Consider the following 20,146-nt stretch of genomic DNA (forward strand, 5'->3'; position numbering starts at 1 on the left):
TCTGGGAAGTTGCACAGCCCAGGGGTGTCTGGGTACAGTCATGGGAAGGCCAAGGGCACCATCCAGGTAGAACTGTGTTACATGTTATGACAGTGATTTCATGTCAAGAGCAACATGCAAAGCATGTCAATAATGATACAGCACTTCTAGAAGTTCAAGATAAGAAAACGTGAACCAAGGATAGTTTCATTTATCACAGAACTCATCGAGTATCACAGAGACAGAAAATAATTCAAACGTGTAAAAGCTCAGGTAATACTTTATTCTCAAACTCTTTTTAAGAGTTTTTCTTTCTGAGAAATCTACGGGAGGAAAGACTTAATCTAACTCAAAGATGATTAGAGAACTTCTGTAAAAGGACTGAAAGTGAAAACTGAATATGTATAACCACAGATCTCGAACTAAAACAAGGATGATTCCATGGCTCCAAGAAGAGCATGAAACTGTCACATGTTTTAATACAGCAGCAAGTAGAATATGATCACTGATTTTTGCATAAGCAGTAAGCGAGAGTCAAAAACATAACTTAAAATTTATGAACTAGATCATAAAATGGGGAGTAAGTGCACTATAAAAGGTATGGATACAAACGTACCCATTAGGACAACAAGGCAGAAGCCTTCTTAAAAATTTAAAAAGATAAAAGAAGATACCCTTCATAAAGAAAGTGTACAATATAACACATGCTGAAATTAAAACTAACTTACTTATATAACAGGAGTTGCAACCTAAACATTATCAGTCAAATCAATAAATGTGAATTGACTCGTGAATTGACTGAGTTAAAAAGAATTAACTCACCTAGTAAAAGAAAAATCTTTCCAAAGTTCCCATCATGGCTCAGAGGTAACAGATTCTGACTGGTGACTATGAGAACTTGGGTTCGACCCCTGGCCTTGATCAGTGGGTTAGGGATCCGGCATTGCTGTGAGCTGTGGTGTAGGTTGCATACACAGCTTGGGTCTCGTGTTGCTGTGGCTGTGGTGCAGGCCAGCAGCTACAGCTCCAATTTGACCACTAGCCTGGGAAACTCCATATGCCATGGCTACGGCCCTAAGAACACAAGCACACAAAAAAGAAAGAAAAATGTTTTCAATTTGACTCATTTGGTAAAACTGACCTCTATAATATAGAAAAGTGATACTTAAAACAACGCGATTCCAAAAGGCTAAGAGATGAGCAAAGTATTAAAAAAAAAAAAAAAAAAAAGCAAGAAGAAACAGAAACACAAATCATAGAAGACTTTAATGCATCACTCCCAAGACATGACAGGTCAAGTGAACACAAATTAAGAAATTTAAACAACATAATGAGGCAGATTCTATTGATACACAAAGAACATGTCTTCTTTCCCTGATGATGCAAATATCCCTTCTTCTCAATGACACGGAAAAGATTCATAAATACTGACTATGCCTCAGATCACAGAAACATCTGAAAATTCATAAAATAAAAATATCACTAACAATACTATAATCTTAAAATTAAAAATGAGAAACAAATTCAAAATAGGAAGGACCTAACCTGGAAATTTTAAAACCTACTATAAAGACTTAAGAGGGAGTTCCTATTGTGATGCAGCAGAAGCGCATCTGACTAGGAACCATGAGGTTGCGGGTTCAATCCCTGGCCTCGCTCAGTGGGTTAAGGATGCGGCATTGCCGTGAGCTGTGGTGTAGGGCGCAGACGAGGCTGAGATCTGGCATTGCTGTGGCTCTGGCGTAGGCTCCAATTCAACCCCTAGCCTGGGAACCTCCATATGCCACAGGTGCAGCCCTAAAAGGATTAAAAAAAAAAAAAAAAAAAAGACCTTTGAGTAAAGAGAGAAATAAAAATAGAAATTATAGATTTTTTTTGAAAAATAATGAGGATAAAATTACAACGTATCAGAATCTATGGGGTATGATTTAAAAAGCAATGAGGGCAAAATGTATCACCTTAAACATCTATAACAATAATATGAAAGAATGAAAATAAATGAAATAAACTCTTAGCTCAAAAAATTATGGAGGACAAAACAAAGTAACCAAAGAAAGATTGAGAGAAGAAGCAATAATGATAAAGCAGAAATTAATGAAATGATAAAGACACGGGGGAAAAAGTAGATTAACAAACAAAAATCTGGATCGTTTGGGGAAAAATAAACAAAATACGCAAATCATTTGACATGAGAATATCAATAGACAAAGTAAGCAATTACCTGGGGAAGAAATTCTCAATAGAGAAAGAAGGTAAAACATCATGGCTAACTATTTTTTTACATCTCACTGTAAATAAACTTAAAAACCTAGATGAAATGGAAAATTTCTTAGGAAAATACAGCTTATGGAAATTATGTCCAGGATGCAAGGAAAGCTTAATAAGGTCAATTTGCATAGAAGAAGTAAAGTTATCAAAGAATGACTTCACAAAAATGTAACAGGATCAGCTGGAATTTTCCTAAGAAAACTGTGCCAACCATTTAAGAGAAAAGTACTGGGCAAAACAATGTGTCACAGACCCTAAGCTTCCCTGCATTTTCTTGCAGGGTGTGCCAAGAAAACAACACTCTGACCACTCTTTACTTGGGCCATTCTCATGATTGTGTTTCAAGGGACAGCCTTGATGGAAGAAGTAAGTTCTTATAGACAAAGAACAGGTTTCTCACTGCTTACTCTAAAAGCAGTGGCTCTGCCAAGCTCAGTGTTCCTCTCCTGTGATGCAACCCAGGTGATTGCAGGCATCCATCTCGGTCCACCAGCATTGCCCTGTGGGACCTGTATGGGGCCAACGGGAAAACGAAACTCAAGCGGCTGCTTTGATCAGTAAAGTCCTTTGTCTCTGACCCAAGAACCCCATGTCTTCTAAGTATCCACGAGATAGTAACAGGCTAACTTGTTAGCTTATAAATATGGTAAAATGTCAGATTTATAAAATTGTTGACAACCAGACAGTTACAATACTACATAAATTATTTCAGAGCATAGAAAATGAAATAAAACTTCTGAATTATTTTTACAAAACAAATCTAAGGCCAATAGCTAAACCTAGTAAAACAGCACAAAAGTGAAAATTAAAGATCAATACACTTATTAATGTCAATGTAAAATAATAAATGAGATTTTTACCAAGACTCAAAATACCATATTAAGAAAAATAATATACACCATAACCAAATTATGGGATTTATATCAAAAGTATAAAAATTGTTTCACATTAGGACATGTAATAATTTAATCTACCAAATTAATAGATCTAAGGAGAAAAACATAAATATCTTCATGGATGCTGAAAAAGCCTTAAGTAACATTCAATATCCATTCTTAATAAAATAGGATTGGTTGGCTATTTCCTTTACATGAAAGAATGTATATGCCTCTTTCCTAAAACCAGCATACTCTTAAGAAGAAAAGTAAAAAACAAAAACTAGAGGTACTACTCTTAAGTTGAAGGGAAAAGTAAGGATACTCACTGTCTCTATTACTATTTAACAATGGTACTAGAAGTATTAGCCAATGCAATTAGATAAGAGAAAACAACTAGAAACAAAAACTGGGGAAAAACTATTTGCAGATAACATGAGAGCATAGCTACAAAATGGATAATAAAACTAAAACAACAAAATAATTGAGTCATAGAAGATAAACATGCAGACAATAAAATCCTTGTACACAATAACTAGATAGAAGATATAATAGAAGAGAAAACTCCACTTAAAACATTTACATATAAATAAAATTTTGAGAAATGAACTTACAAAAATTTATATGTTAGTGTAAAACTAACATGAAGAAAATGATAAAACTCTTCTGAAGGACCAAAAACACTCATGAACAAATGGAAGGAAGGTCCTGCCTTGTCGTTGCACAGTACAATTCAACATCATCAACTGTAATAAGTTCTTCTGAAGTTAATTTATAAGTGAAATGTTATTTTAATAAAATATCAATGGGATTTTTCCTTGAGCTAGGCAAGGTGATCATAAAATTCATACGAAAAAGTAAAAAGCACATATGAATAGGCAGGAAAAACATTTAAAAGGAAGAGAGATGAGGGAGAACTCTCCATACCAGACATTAGAACATATTACAAAAGCCTCTTTAACAGCACTGCCCAATAGAATTTTACTGTGATGTTGGAAATTTTCTGTATCTGTGCTATGCAATACAGTGGCTACTAGCCACATATGGCTAAATGAACACTTAATATGTAGCTAGTGTAATTCAGGAACTGGATTTTTAATTTCATTCAATTACAGTAAATTTAAACTTAGCCACATGCGACTAATGATTAATAAATTAAATTAACATAGCTTTATAATTAAATGAATATGGTATTGGTTCATGAATAAACAGACCAGTTAAATAGAATATAACGCCTAGAAATAGAATCTCTCTTGCTCTTTTATTACACATGTATGAACATTTGCTATGTGAAAGGTATTATGTCAAATCAATGGGCAAAGATGACCTTTTAAAAAAAAAATGGTGCTGAGACAAGTAGGCAGTCATTTCAAAAAAGATGAAATTGAATTTATCCCTCACACCATAATCAAGAATAATCTCCAAATGTATCTGTGATTTGAATGAAATGAAATGAAACCATAAATGTACAAGAAGGAAATACAGGTGATTCTTCTTTATTAACCTTGGTATAGAGGAAAACTTTCTAACCATGACTCAAAATCTAGATTAAATAAAAGAAGATTGCTAAATTTGACTATACAAAAGTGTTTTTAAAACGCCCATACGGCAAAAAAAAAAAAAAAAAAAAAAAAAAAGGAAGAAATTATCCTCAGCAAAATCAAAGACAAATGAAAACAGAAAGAAATTTGCAACAAAAATCAGAAAAATACTAATACCCCCTCATATATAAAAAGCTTTGAAAAACTAAGGAAAAGATATTTTATAAACACTACAGGAAAAGAGCAAAACTATACAGATACAATTAACCAAAACATAGCTGTAAATGAATGAAAGATGTTCCATTTTCTTCATTGGAGCGAAAATGCACATTAAAACTCCGTGAGATAACTTATTTTATCTACTGCATGGTCACGACTACAAAAGCTTATAGTACATTGTTGGCAAGATCCGCTCCAACGTGGCTAATGGGAAGGCAAAATGTTACAACTCTTTGGTAGGGGTGCGGGTGGGGGACGGATTTGGCAATATTTAACAAACCTGCATATGTGGGGGATGGATTTGGCAATATTTAACAAAACTGCATATGTATTGGCACAGCAATCCCACTTCCTGGAATTTACTCTGATTAATATGAAGATATATGTAAGAAAGCATTCATTGCCTCATTATCTGTAATTGCAAAATATTGGAAACTACCTCAATGTTCAAACATAGGAGAGTGGTTGAACCTACTATGACAGCAGCGTAGGCATATACAGCTGCAAAAAGAGAAGGAGGATGACCTGGGTGAAGCAAGAGGGGATTATTTCCATAAATACAGGAAGTGAAAAGGGCAAAGGGTGGGAGTATACACTATACCATTTGTACATTTTCTAAATTGGATACATTAATGTGGTTGTATGAGAAATGGAATGTGGTTCTCTGGAAATACAAAGAGTACTGAAGAGTAGAAGGCCATGGCAGTGACGTATCAACCCACTCACACAAGAAAGAGAGAAAGAAGCAAGGAAGGAAGAGGAAGGAAGCAAGCAAGCAAGCAAGCAAGAAAGAGGAAGGAAAGAAGGAAGCAAGAAAGAAAGAAAGAAGGAAGGAAGGAAGAGGGAGGAAGAAAGCAAGAAGCTATGTTTTGTTAAAATTGGCAAATCTGGGTAAAGCTTAGGAAGACCTGCAGGGCAGACTGTGACGCTGCTTGAGCAGTCCTAGAGCACGCAGAGTCGCCTTCCTTTCTCTTTGCTCATCACTGACTGTGAGTTGCTCCTTACACACCTCTATCTCCCCATTAGTTCCAGCAGGACCTGGTACAAGGGAAGCTCTCAAAGGGTGAATGACCAACAACGCAAGTGGGAGAGAGAGATCATGTGGTCTGGTTTCTCCGGGGAAGGCATCTCAGAGGAGGTGAAAGTTAAAAGTGTATTTTAGTAGAAGCTGCTAAAACTAGGGGAGGGGGGAACAGAGGGTGAAGATGGGGGCGGGGCAAGGGGAACAGCGCGTCCTGGGCTGAAGCAGGCATGAGCAGCCAGGGCTGGAGAAGGGCCATCGGCACAGAACAGGACTCTGGATGGAATCGGCAGGAGATAAACATGGAGAGTGGTGAAGAGAATCAGGCTACAGAGGCTACAAGTGGACGCAGGATGCTTGTGGAGGCTCTAGAAAGTCCCACTGGGCTCCTGGGTAACAAACAATGCAATATCCAGACTACAGAGCGCCTCCTGTTGGCTTGTTCGCCCTGGGGAAAAACCGGCCAGCGGTGAGGACTCTCTCCGACAACGCTGGCCACTGATGGAGAAGACCTCAAGGGTGTTCGGATCCTCCTTTTGAATTTTAAGACAGGAATCTAGACAGGAGGCAGCTTGGTTGGGCTCTATCATGACACAGCCACAGGAAAACACTGCAGTGTTTTTTGGTTTTTGCTTTTTCTATTTTTTTCAATTCGCTGCCCTAGCCATACTGTCTCATGCTCTGCGAGTTCTGCTTTGATGAGACAATGTGAAAAAAGAAAGGATAATCTTACCTAGGTTTTAATGTTAAAGGGCAGAAAATAAGAACTTCAGCTCCTCTGATTAACCAGGCACAGCTTACACGCTATGAGGTTCCAGAGTTCAATCTGAAAGATGTTAAATGCTTCAAGCTGTGCAGGCATGTGCTTCCTCAAATGGGCAGAAGTGAGGAGCACGAATTCAGGCAAAGCTTCAACTGAGGGATGGATGGATGCAGTTGCCTCGGTTATGTAGGTGTTATTAAGATCAGCATTAATCCATGTTAGATGGACATCTATAAGAGATGTGAGCTATAAGAATATAACTATAAAATACAGACAGTAATCAGACTGACTGCAGCACTACATGACATAAAGCATCTTTTAGAACCGAAGACAGCAAATTGCTACCCTTTGCTCTCGCAGGCCTACACAGGGGAGAAAAAAGATAAGCGGGAATTTGAGAAGAGAAATAGCCACTCATTCTTTTATTCAACGCCTATTTATTACCTTAAGAAAGTGCTTATCTAGAAAAGCATGTCTAGAGAAATGTATCCTCAAAGTATCAATGAGCATCCCTCTAAAAATTGCTACTTACTCAGTTGTCTCTATGCCAACGCATTTGTAAATTGATTACATAATTGCTCATTCAACCAATACTTTTAAAATACTTAGAAAGTGTCAAATACTTTTCTGTGCACCAGGGATATAAGTGCGGGGTGGGGGTGTAGGGTGTGGAGGTAAAGACAGAATCCGAGCTCTCTGGAGTTGATATTCTAGTAGGGTGAGATAGACACTGAACAACACAACTAAGTATAAAATAGGGTGTGCTGCAGCTGGGAAAGGAAAGAGAAGCAGGTGGGAAGACGGGGAGCGTTGAGATTGCCCTTTGGGGGGAAGCCTCTCTGAGAAGACCTGCAAGAAAGGAGATGAAGGATGCCTGATGCGGAAGCTTCAACCAGTGCGCCGCCCGGCCCGAGGCATGGCCGCTGCAGGTGAGGATGTTGGCTTTTATTCTGAACGAACTGCGGAGCCAAGAAGGATCTTGAGTAGAGGAATAACCACTTGACTTAGGCTCTAGAAAACCACTCTGGTGGCTGCAAAGAGAAGCGATCTCAGGGAGCCAAAAACAGGAGCAAGGGGACCAGTGAGAGGTTATGCAAAGAGCCCCTGAAGGGAGATGCTGCCTGGGTCAAGGGAGAGCAGAGAAGGAGCTGTATTCTCAGAGCACACAGATTTTTTTTTTTTTCCAACCAGTCTGTTTTCCTCTTAGATGAATATTTACATTGAGGGAAGAGGTGTTTTATGAAGTAACAGAAAGGAATGTTCTAAGCAAAGCACTTCAGGCAAAGGGCGGGGTGGGATGGGCTGAAGTTAGAGGCAATGTGGATGGGGCAGAACTTCTCAGGCTGCCCAACACTGGACACTGGGCATCCTACAGGAGAAGGGTATAGAGAGACAGACACGCTCCAAAGATAAACTGGCCACTGTTTAGGTGTTCCTAGAGCCTGTGTGAGTGCAGTTCCTGCTAGGACACTGGATTTTTCCACTATCTTTGGTTATCAGCACTGCCTCTTAACTCCAATTTAAAGCCTCTAGGAGGGCATAAAACGAGATGCAGGGGAGCTCTGTAAATCAGGGAAACAAAGAGAGAAATCAAAGAAAAGGAAGAGACAGAGAAGAGAGGAAGGAAGGAAAAGGTTCAAGACAAAAACAAAGGTGACTCTGGAAAATATTTTACCGGTGTCATAAAGCAACTGCCCCAGCCACTGTCCTGCAACTCGTAGTCCGATCCAGGCTTGCCAGAATATGACTGAGCAAGAGAAAAGACTTCTTGCTGCACAGATTTCATGAACGTGGTGCATCTAGGGGACTGGCTGTCTGGAGCAATTTCAAATAGGAACACAGACTTTTTTTTAAAATCATCATATAAAGATGATGACTTATACATCACTAAATCATCCAAGATTGGTTTAATTCCCTTTGATTGGACTGTTATTTTCAGCTTGAGATGTAGAAAATAACTGAATAGAAAAATCAGAACTGGATGGAATTCAAAAGGAAAATTTCATTGGCTTTGATTAATCTGATCAAGTTAGACAGCTAAACTAGATAATTCAAGGCTCCGAGTGGATTTTTTTGGATCAAGTAATCATACAAAAATGAGTAATCCAGTTTGGCTGTCTGAATTGATCAAGCAAGACTGCAACATTTTCCCCTTATTTGTGCGAGGTAGATACGGTTCAAGTGCAGAGAGGCAGTTTTGAAAAAATTCTAATAGGATCATTATTGGCTGCGGAGTTTTCCATGTTTTAATTCTCCACATCTTCCCCTAACAACTTGTTTGAACAGAACGGTGGTTTGTGATCCAGGGCTGAGGACAAATGGTGCTGGACTGTTTATTATTATTTTGTGGGCGCTTACAGCTTTTATCGCAGTTCATGTCCCTGTCATGATCCTCACATCAGGTTGCTAGGTCGTTATTTTCCTTCCTCCTCTTCCTGACACACATCTGGAAACTCACCAGCCCTCTTCCCTCTCCAGCCGCTGAGTGAGCCTATTGAGAAAGTCAGCCCCAGGCAGCCATGCCTGGGACCCGCCCTGCTCCCTGGTCTTGAATGTCCGCCCCCTCCCAGCCCCAGCACACGCTGAGCGTGCCTGCACCTGGCATCACTTTGGGGTAACACAAGTGCGAGCCATCAAGGCAATGCAAGGCACGACAGGAAGGATGGGGTCTCCACCCTGACTCTTTGCTACGTCATATGGGTCCTGCCCCTAAATCCCATTCGAGTCCTCCTCCCCATTAAACAAATAGCTGCCTCATGGTAAGAATAAAACAGCCAACGCATTAGTACCTAATAAGTGCCAGGCACTCTTTTAGCTGCACCTAGTGGCGAAGACAGACAGACGGACACACACACACACACACCACTCGCATGCGTGCACGCTCCTTCGATCCTCAAACACTACGTGGTAGACACTATTATGGGCCACCTCTCATAGACAAAGGAACAGAAGCACCATTACATAACTAGCCCAGTGTCATACTGCTCACAGGTAGGAGTCAAGCCTAGGTGGTCTGGCTGCAGAGACCAGACCGAGCAAGGCTCTGCCCCACCCGCGTGGTCCACCCGCCTCTCAGCAGAGCCCACTGCAGCCATGGCCTAGAGAACACTGAGGGTCTTTCTGTGCCGGTTTCCCCTGAATGGTACAACAGTAGTGGCCTGCCGCGCAGAGCGCCCATGGCGGTTTCCTCCCTCCCCAAGGCCTGGGGGTGGGGTCACAAGCACTGTCCCCCGGGAGCTGTGACTGCAGAGGTGGGACCAGCACTGACATTGCTGAGTCCCTGCCTTCCCTTAGTTGCCCTCTCCCTCTGTTCTCAAAGGCTGCAGAAGTATCGGAGGGACTCAAAGAGCGAGCCATCAAGGCAATGCAAGGCATGACAGGAAGGGTGGCTAAATTCCCGTTCTAGTGGCCAAAAAAGTCACCAGCAGATGGGTGGATACCTGGCTAAAAGGAGGCTTCCAGAGCTTCTGGATTCATTCAACAATGCTGACTCATGTGCCAAGTTCAAGACCAGCTGTCAGTGTTCAGGACGCCTGTGTGTTTTGTTCCATGACTTTAATTCTTCATTCTTTGATTCATCTTGTCTTGTTCACTCATCAATTTGTTTGAGTTTTATTAAATACCTATTGGAGAACATCAGATCACTTTCTAAATTGGAGGATACGAAGATGAAATATAACCTCTGGCCCGCAGCTGCTCACTGGAGGAACTTTATGCAAGTCATTGCACAAAGACTCTCGCCACACTGAGAGCCTTTTTTATGGCAATGCGTGTGTCTTTGTGCAAACAGGCTCCAAAAAAAGTAACTTCCTGAATACCAAACCTCTGACCATTAATAAGCCCTTTCAATACTAAACTAGAGCCAATACTTGTATGGCTTATCAGTTTGGGGCTTTTATCTATCTCTCTGACTTTTCGCAGAATTTTCCACTTAACATCATTTTATTGCTGTTGAAGCATGAAAGAGAATAGAAGGTATCTGTGGACATATATCTTAGTGTTTGTCCCAAACCAGTTTCCAGCTGACTTAGTTTGAGAAATTAACCTCAGAAGTCTCAATCTCCTCATGTGAAAAATGGACCAATAACGACGAATCTGAAGATTATAGTGAAGTTTAAATGAAATAAGGTGCACAAGGTGCCCACATGTAATAGATACTAAAATGGCAGCGGAGGAGGAGGGACAGAGAGGAGGAGGAAGGCAAGTTTATGCCACGTGACTTTTGCAGGAGCAAAATAATGACATAGCAGAGCAACCCCCATGACCAGCGAAGTACCAGGATGGTGACATCAAGAAACACATTTGTTGTTGTTGTCGTTGTTATTTTACTTTTTCTTTTAATTCAGAAATCTTTCTGGTGAAGTACAAGAATCTTTACTGTTTTTTTTTTAAGTTATTTAGTTATACTCATTCTTGGCTTTCTGTTTTCTCTTAGCCTAAATCTGATCTCCTCTCCTAATTATTTGGGAAATTTTCCATAGTCATGGGCCTCCCAAGTCCCTCACAGGAATATAATGCTTTAATTTAGCATGCTATGATTTTTTTTGTACTATAAATTATCTGAGAAAAGATGAGCCCATGTATCTCTGCTTCGTAAAAAAAGCATTTAGCAAAGCCAGGTGACAGCTAGACTGAGAATGCAGGTTTCAGAGGCCCAATTTCGTATTATGTAAAAAGTATATGAGGTCAAGAAACTACAAGGAAAAAGGGAAACAAAAATATATTTTACCCAACTTTTAGGAAAACATTCAAAAAATAACTAAATATGTGTTCAAGAGCCAGATCCAAATGTGATGGGAAAAATTAGAGAACTGCCTTTGAAAGAAAGACAAAAGACCCAGATCTGGTTTTCAGAGGACTTGTGGAAAGCCTACTACACAAAGATGAAATATATTTAAGAAACTGTTAAAGATTCAGCGACTGAAAATGTTTCCAGTTAAAGCTAACCAGAGTAAGAATAATACAGGCCACTACAGTAAAGTGGGGAAAGGGTTATAAAACTTTTATATGCAGAAAGCCTTCAAAATATATAGAAATCAAGTACAAGGGACTTGGAGGTACCATATGTAAAAATAAGTAGAAGCAGGGCAAGAGATTTTTAGCTTTAGCCACGAGTAAAAGGATTATATGCCAAACCACAGGAAAATATTTCAGTGAAACATAATGGGCTCTTGAAATACATTTTCAGAATAAAGGAATATAGGTAAAAAGCTGTTCTCCTGACAAAATACTAAGTGAGAAATTAAAGACAGGAGAAAAAAAAATGACATGAATACCAACCCCACTGATGGTTAATTCCTTGAAGGGGGGAGTACCATGACAAGAGGAGTGGGCCGGCACTGGAAACCCATTTCCTGGAATAACTGGCAAGATGTTGTCAAGTGCGATGGTGGAAATTAAAACAGCAGTGAAAAGGCTCGAAACAGATAAGGCAAAAAATACACCAGGTCTTAGTAATACATCATTATTATGACTCGATTGATAGCATACTGTTCTGCTATATCAAAACCCTTTGTAGCAAAAGGATCATATAGAAGGATCAATAAAACAAGCCTTTAAAACAATAAAGTAAACATATTCCACATGTTTTAGAGGAAATGAAGAAAAAATTAGTTGAGATGTGAGCTTGTTTAGGGCTCTTATGCCAGGTTAGATTAGTCAAAATTCAAACCAGAAGTAAACATTATGTTTCTAAAGGTTGAGAATTTAAAAATCAAAGGAGGAGCCCAGGCAGAGTGTGCTGAAGGTCTGACAATTTTCTGGTTAATTTGTTTACTAGGATAGCCTCCAGGTCTCTCTTTTTGTTTTGTTTTTTTTTTTAACTTGTACTATTAAAATTATCTTTCTGTAGTATTAACTATGTATGACCAGGCTCCCTGTTTATGCCTTAGGAATATAGTGCAGGAAGTATAGGTGTATAATTACGATTTTCCGCAATATTTATAGCAATAAATTATGAAATTCAAAAATTATACAAATATTACGTATTAACTTCTGTGAGTACATGATAAGATAAATAATAATGATATTATCATTATATTATTTATAAATAAATAATATAAATAATAATATCATTATATTATTTATAAATAAATAATATAAATAATGATATTATCATTATCATTATTTATAAATAAGATAATGATAAATATAGACAAATCCACGTCCTTTACCTGTACATTAATTCATTTATTCCTTACAAAAAGCCTGTAAGTTAACTTCTATTATCATCTCCATCTTGTAAGTGAGAACACAAGGTCCCAAGATTTGAGAGACTTGCCCAATCACAGAGCCAGTCACTCTGAATTGTTTGCATTTTGTTTTTTAGTCTATTTAAACTTTATTTCAATAAATTCACATTTAGTGATCTGCTTTTTTCCAGTCACTGTGATTTGAATGCAGGCCGTCTGGTGGCCAGGGTCTCTTGATTACTATGTTATGCAGCCAAATGAACAGAAAGGGTTATATTCATACGAAATTGCACTGTTAAAAGTGTGAAAACCATGTAATGAGAACAAAGGTGCATCTACCTACAAGGTGGAAGGCAGGGTTAGGAAAATCTTCTTTGGAAGAAGCGTAGGAATTCACTCCAGGAATGACCTGGAGGACATGACGTGAACAGATACACGCTGGAAGAACATTCACTCGGGAAAGGGGGAGGCGCCCACAGTCAGATGCTGCTGGTACACAAAACAGAAGAAGCAGGTACCTTCACCAACTCTTTGTCAACTCATTTCAGCACCTTCACTGCAAAGTAAATCTTCCGATGTTCTATTTATGCTCCTTAATCTGAAGCCAAAAACGTGTTCCCTTCAAGAGAAGTACACTTCCATACTCACTTCTAGAGGTCCCAACATAACGAAGCAATTGACTGACGTCACAGAGAGAGAGAGAGGGCTAAAGTGACTGGCTGATCATTTCACATCCCAAGTACCGTGATTTTACTGAGGTGGAACATGGGATTCAGTTGCTGGTCAGGCTAAACTATATAGAGACACATAAGGCAAAAACAAAACATTTTTTTACACCCTATCTGTGGGATCCAACCTCAGAAATAGTCTATCTTCCTGTTGTTTCCATTAGCTAACTGTGTTTGCATCCCTAGTTTTAAATTACTTAAGACAGCTTTAAGATACACTCTGTGGTCTATTTCCTCCCAGACTCTTCAGTGAAATGGGTAAGAATACACATACAGACAACACTATAATGAAGTGGCCTCATTATTCAGGCAGGTTAGTCTAGTAATAACTTTTAAATCTTTCTGTTACTCCCTCCATTTTTTAAAACCACTGGGGATTTTTGTTTTTGTTTTTTTATTTTTTTAGTCTTTCTTGCCTTTTCTAGGGCCGCACCTGTGGCATATGGAGGTTCCCAGGCTAGGGGTCCAATCGGAGCCGTAGCTGCCGGCCTATGCCAGAGTCACAGCAACATGGGATCCAAGCCACGTCTGTGACCTACACCACAGCTCCTGCAAAGCCAGATCCTTAATCCACTGAGCAAGGCCAGGGATCAAACCCACAACCTCATGGTTCCTAGTCAGATTCATTAACCACTGAGCCACGACGGGAACTCCTGTTTTTGTTTTTTAGATTGTGTTCTCAATGAAATGGCTTTCTGAAAATGTTTCAGAATTGTCTCTGAGTTGGTGTTCAATGTTGTAGTGTCTTCAATCAGGAGAATTAGACAATTTTGAGATGGATCAAATTTCACAGCCACTTTGCACTACTCTCCCAATACTCTATTCCTATCTGAATTCCCTGCCACTTTCCTGGGATGAAACTGGACCTCGAGTTTGAAATTATGATCGGGCCACTATTTGCACCACTGCCCCGGTCCTATGCCCACCGCAGTTCTTCTGCTTGCAATGATTCCCACAGGTCTCCCTAACTGAGAACACCCAGAAGGGCATCTCTATCAAGAACAAAAGCCTCTTGAAGCTTCAGCCCCTGGGCTTGCTCATCCCCACCGCTGAGAGCTCAGTACTGATGCCAGACAAGCCAGAATCAGAGTTAGCCATGCTCTTTGGAGAGCCCCCAGTTTCTCCTACACAGTTAACTGCCCTCACTGCCCTAACGAAACATCAGCTCCAGAAGGCCCTCAGAGGACATGTGTAGTAGCTGAAAACATACTCACAATGGAAAAAACCCAACACTCTGCCTGATTCCCACCGCCAATCGAGAGTTCAGACTGTGGGCTCTGGGCCATGCCGCTCTCCTCCTTAGGGCTGCCCACAGCACTGGAGCTGCTCCCTAACCTCCTCGTATACACCTAGGATACACCTGTATACACCTGCTCCCAGCTGCCAGCCATAACGATGCCTCCATCACACGGCCATCTCTCCAGTGGGATTGGACTCGATCAGAACATCTATTTCAGGGACCCTGTCCGTCTAGACACCATCTTATGGCAGGGCCCCTCCGTTACCAAAGCCTTCCCCAAAGCAAACCCAGATAGAGTTTCCTCTATCAAGGATCACAAATTGATGGATATTGTCAGCTTAAGATGCTGCCTTTTCAGAAAAAAAAAGAAAAAATGAGGTAAGGAGGAAAATGTCTCTCCAAGATATCTGTAAGTCTGGAAATTATAAACACCATGACAACTATATTTTTATATGGAGGTAACTGCCTCAGTGGATACACTTTCCTAAGTTTAAATAAAAAATACAGCTTATTGAGATGCTTTTTTGGAGTTACCTTGTATTAATTTCTGACACCTGAAGCGTGGAATCCTCTTCTTTTTATTATTTGCAGAAAAAACATGGTTCTGAGTGATTTTACACTAATCGTAGGAAACATATGAGAAGTTGCCCTCTCTTCATTATGTATTCACTTTGACATAATGTTCTTTAGTGAAATTAGAGACTTTCAGGAGTGCTCTAACATGCCAACAACAACAACAACAACAACAACAATGATCTATTACTCCAATCTTCTCGTTCACTCAGATGATAATTTAATTAAAAAGTCAGACTATCTTTAAGAATTTCAGGAGTTCCCATCATGGCACAGTGGTTAACGAATCCGACTAGGAACCATGAGGTTGCGGGTTCAGTCCCTGCCCTCGCTCAGTGGGTTAACGATCCGGCGTTGCCGTGAGCTGTGGTGTAGGTTGCAGACGAGGCTCGGATCCCGAGTTGCTGTGGCTCTGGCGTAGGCCGGTGGCTACAGCTCCGATTCGACCCCTAGCCTGGGAACCTCCATATGCCACAGGAACGGCCCAAAGAAATAGCAAAAAGACAAAAAAAAAAAAGGATTTCATATAGAGGATAATTCCATGTATTTTTAAAATAAGATTATCTTCTGGGATATGCTAAATTACACGAGTATTTACTGTATGAGATTTTTTCACCTCTGCCCATGTTTCTTTGGGGTGACAGACTCTTCCCCACTTTAGAAGAGTGACTTTACAAAGAAACCCTACAATATTGCTTTAAGCTGTGCAATAAGCAATACCACACCTCTGAGTTCATGATGTTGTAACAAAGAGAAGGACTTGCATATTCCTTGAGAGCATGATCCATGTCTGGTTTATTCACTTTTTAAAATTTCCCTGGCCCCCAAACACCTAGAGACAGTACCTTAAACAACACTACATACTCATGCTGAAATGATTTCAACTCAATACATTATATGACTTTGACTTCACCATTTCACAGTTGAGCCTCTTTGTAATAGAGTCAAACTCCCGAGAGCTTTCCACACATTTGAACTCTGTCTAACTGTAGCATCATTAGCTGAGATAAATTTCATTACCTGGTTTTAATGTAAGGAAGCAAATGGATAAATGCACTGTAATAGACTTATTTATGAATCTATCACATCACATCAAAATGTGAATTTAAAGCAATTGAGAAAACCCACTATTAAAGAAGAATAAACTGGAACAGACTCACCAGAAAATGTTCAACTGTTTTGGTGGATTTTGGTTTTGTCAAATTCTTAAATGTGTTTGGCCTAACACGTTTCCCTTTAATTCCCTTAATATACCCTGGGGATTTCGACAAAAATGTGAACCATATGTTTCTGATTCATTTATACTTAACTCATCAACATGTTTGGTATGAATGATTTGAAGCACAAAGCCTCACGAACGGTTTCGGTGGGCTCTTTTATTTTCGTTGGTAAACAACGAGAACCTGAACCCAGAAATCTTGGGGCCTCCGTTAATACTCAAAGTCCATAACGAGTGAGCGTGTTCTTAACTGGATCGGGCACACGCAGCCTGGGACGGCGCCGCGCGCCACACCTCGCAGCTGGGAGGAATTATTGAGATGGTTCACTCTACTTCTTGTCACTTTTATTTTAGAGACTAGAAGAAGCCTTTGATGGTGCAAACCCTGTGTGCGTCGGGACGGCTGACACCCACTCAGCTGGCTGTTTACGCAGGAGGAAGGAAGGGTCCGGCCGCCGGGGGGCGCTGCTCATCCAGGGAGTCAGGAGAGAAGGCCTTCGCCCCCGGCGGCACAAGAGGATCAAGCGGCGCCGTTGCATCGTTTCTCACGACGCGCACACACACGCGAGTATGTGTTTCGAGAGAGGGAGAGAGGGACCTGCGCCGGATTCTCTGCAGGGTAGGAGTTGGACAAGTGTAAAGTTACCTGTGTTCTTCTAGAGAGACGGTCATCGTGCTGGCCACCCCGTCTGCCCACCGAGCCCCAGCATGCTTGGGACCCATGGGCACACGTGAGTCTCCTTTCTCCACCAGCCTGAGGTCTACGCCCGAGTCTCTCGTGACAGATATTCTGTCCCAACATTCGGCTAGTATCTCTGCCGTTAGCCTCCTGTCCCGTGAGGGTCTTACTGTTCTCATTAAAATGGCTGGGAGTTCCCGCTGCGGTGCAGCAGAAACGAATCCGACTGGTGTGCATGAGGATGCGGGATTGATCCCTGGCCTCGTTCAGCGGGTTAAGGATCTGGCGTTGCCGTGAGCTGTGGTGTAGAACGCAGATGGGGCTTGGATCCCACGTTGCTGTGGCTGTGGTGTAGGCAGGAGGCTGTGGCTCCGATGAGACCCCTAGCCTGGGAAGCTCCATATGCCATGGTGTGGGCCTAAAAAGCAAAAAAATACAATAAAACAAAACAAAGTAAAATGGGTGGGGGCCTAAAAAGCAAAAACTAAACTAAACTAAACTGGCTGACATCTCACTTTGGGAAATTAGCAGCCACACCTCCTGTTCCTCCTTCTGCACCGGCCTTTCCACCAGCTGTCAGAGGCCCCTCTCCCTGTAGGGAAAGTCTTTATGGAGGCCTCTGCACTCTGGCCTACCTCAGAGATCATCTGCTTAGACTGACTGGGTTTCCCCCCCCCAGCCCCGCTCCCTCCTTCATCACCGAACCCCACTTCCTCCCTGATACCTGTAAAGACTCCTGTGGAAAAAACATCTCAGGTCTAGAGGCATTCCTTTTCTTCTGCACTCCTTGAAAAGGAGAAATAAAATCCTCTGGCTATGAGATATATGTTATTTTCTGTAGAGGAAACTTAAAAACAGGATTAGCCGACTGAAAAAAGAATAATCTGAAGGAAATTCCTAGGGAGAAAAACAGCTCTCTTTCATCAACATTCTCTGGAATTAAAGAGAGATGAAACAGATATGTGTGGTATGTGAAGGGGAAAAAAAAGTACGCCTTCCAATGCCGAGCATCAAATCTACCTTCTGAGTTTCATATGCAAACGTCCTGAGCTTTTCTTTTATCTAACGAGAGTGGGGAAAAAAAATGGATCAAGAAAAAAATGCAGTGAAAGAAAACCATGCGGAAATGGGTCCTGAGCCACTCATTTAATAAACGTTCCTGGACCGAGGTGTGGAGGAAATGAGGCGCTAGGGATGGAAGTGTGTCCCCCCCATTTATAATCATTAAGGACTTTTCATGTCCCCATTTACATAGATCATTCTGCCCTATTAAAATAAACATCTGCATGGCCTCACTCCAAAGTGGGGAGAGGAAGAAATTCCTAGGACTTCTATGTATTCTTCATTTGTATCCTCCTCCTTTCCATTCTCCTATGACATGTACACTGTGAACAATACACTAGTTGAAGACTCCATGTATAGATTCTAGAGCGAAATACCCAGACACTGGAAGACCAGGCTCAAAATGCCCTTTGTTTTGATTTACCAATAAAGATGTATAATCAAAAATAAGTCTGGAGCCCGCTGACCTGTCAAAACGAACCCCACCAGACAAAGAAAAACAAATACTGTATGATATCAATGTGGTGTCTAAAAAATACAACAAACTAGTGAATATAATAATAAATAAAAAAAAGAAGCAGAGTCCCACGTACAGGGAAACCCACTAGTGGCTACCAGTGGAGACAGGGAAGGGGGGAGGGCAACATAAAAATGGAGTAGTAAGAGGTACAAAGTATTAGGTATAAAATAAGTTACGAGGACATATTGTACAACATGGGGAATACAGCTGCAGTTTTATAATAACTGTAAATGGAATAGAATCTTTAAAAATCATGACTCACCATATTGTACACCTATAACTTAAATGATATTGTAGAGTAACTTCAATAAACTTCAATAAACTGTGGTGCAGTGAGTGAAGGATCCAGTGTTGCCACTGCTGCAGAGCAGGCTGCTGCTGTGCTGCAGGTTTGATTCCTGGCCCAGGAACTTCCATATGACGCAGGTGCAGCCAAAAAAAAAAAAAAAAGAAGAAGAAGAGGAGAAAGAAAATCAACCAATAAATAAATTCTTTTAATTCTGTTTTTTATGATAGTTGATTTACAATTGTTCTGTCAATTTCTGCTGTACAGTAAAGCGACCCAGTGGTGCAGACATATACATTCTTTTTTCTCACATTATCCTCCATCATGTTCTGTAACACGTGACTAGATACAGCTCCCTGCGCTAAACAGCAAGACTTCATTGCTTATCCACTCCAACTGCAATAGTTTGCATCTACTAACCCCAAACTCCCAGTCCATCCCACTCTCCTTCCCCTCCCCCTTGGCAACCACCAGTCTGTTCTTCATGTCCGTGAGTTTGTTTCTTTTCTATAGGTAGGTTCATTTGTCCCATATGTTAGATAACGGATACAAGTGCTATCACATGGTCTTTGTCTTTCTCTTTCTGACTGACTTCATTCAGTATGAGAGTCCCTAGTTCCATCCATGTTGCTGCAAATGGCATTATTTTGTTCTCTTCTACGGCTGAATAGCACTTCATTGTGTATATATCCCATCTCCTTAATCCATTCATCTGTCGATGGACATTTAGGTGTTTCCATATCTTGGCTATTGTGAATAGTGCATGAACATATGGATGCATGCATCTTTTTCCATGAAAGTTTTGTCCAGGTTTACTGAATCCTGGGCTGGTAATTCTGGATCTGAGGCACAGTTCTTGGCCTGTGACTACTCAGCTGCTTTTCCTTGGACAACTCTCTTAGGTCTCTGAATCTCCATTTCTTTTTCATTTTTGTTTTTTTTCCTTTATAGAGCCACACCCACGACACATGGAAGTTCCCAG

The 20,146-nt window shown here is 40.7% G+C and overlaps 1 protein-coding gene and 2 long non-coding RNA genes across 52 annotated transcripts in view; 1 reads left to right on the forward strand and 2 right to left on the reverse strand.

Annotated features, from left to right (window-relative positions):
• The window catches only part of LOC102164422 (uncharacterized), a 412,252-nt gene that overhangs the window by 368,646 nt on the left and 23,460 nt on the right, over positions 1-20,146 (reverse strand). The window lies entirely within an intron of this gene.
• Positions 1,227-6,896, reverse strand: LOC146398789 (uncharacterized). The gene is made up of 2 exons (XR_014817320.1): positions 6,637-6,896; positions 1,227-2,756 (listed from the first exon to the last, which is right to left on the reverse strand). It is a non-coding gene; the product is annotated as an uncharacterized LOC146398789 (long non-coding RNA).
• LOC146398790 (uncharacterized) lies at positions 7,331-18,805 on the forward strand. Its single transcript, XR_014817317.1, has 2 exons — positions 7,331-7,595; positions 16,972-18,805. It is a non-coding gene; the product is annotated as an uncharacterized LOC146398790 (long non-coding RNA).

The sequence above is a fragment of the Sus scrofa genome, chromosome 10 (genome assembly GCF_054392235.1).
Source record: "Sus scrofa isolate SSC_HxYL_T2T_F1_AM1 chromosome 10, Sscrofa_HxYL_maternal_Yorkshire_Landrace_v2.0, whole genome shotgun sequence".
Classification (NCBI taxonomy): domain Eukaryota; kingdom Metazoa; phylum Chordata; class Mammalia; order Artiodactyla; family Suidae; genus Sus; species Sus scrofa.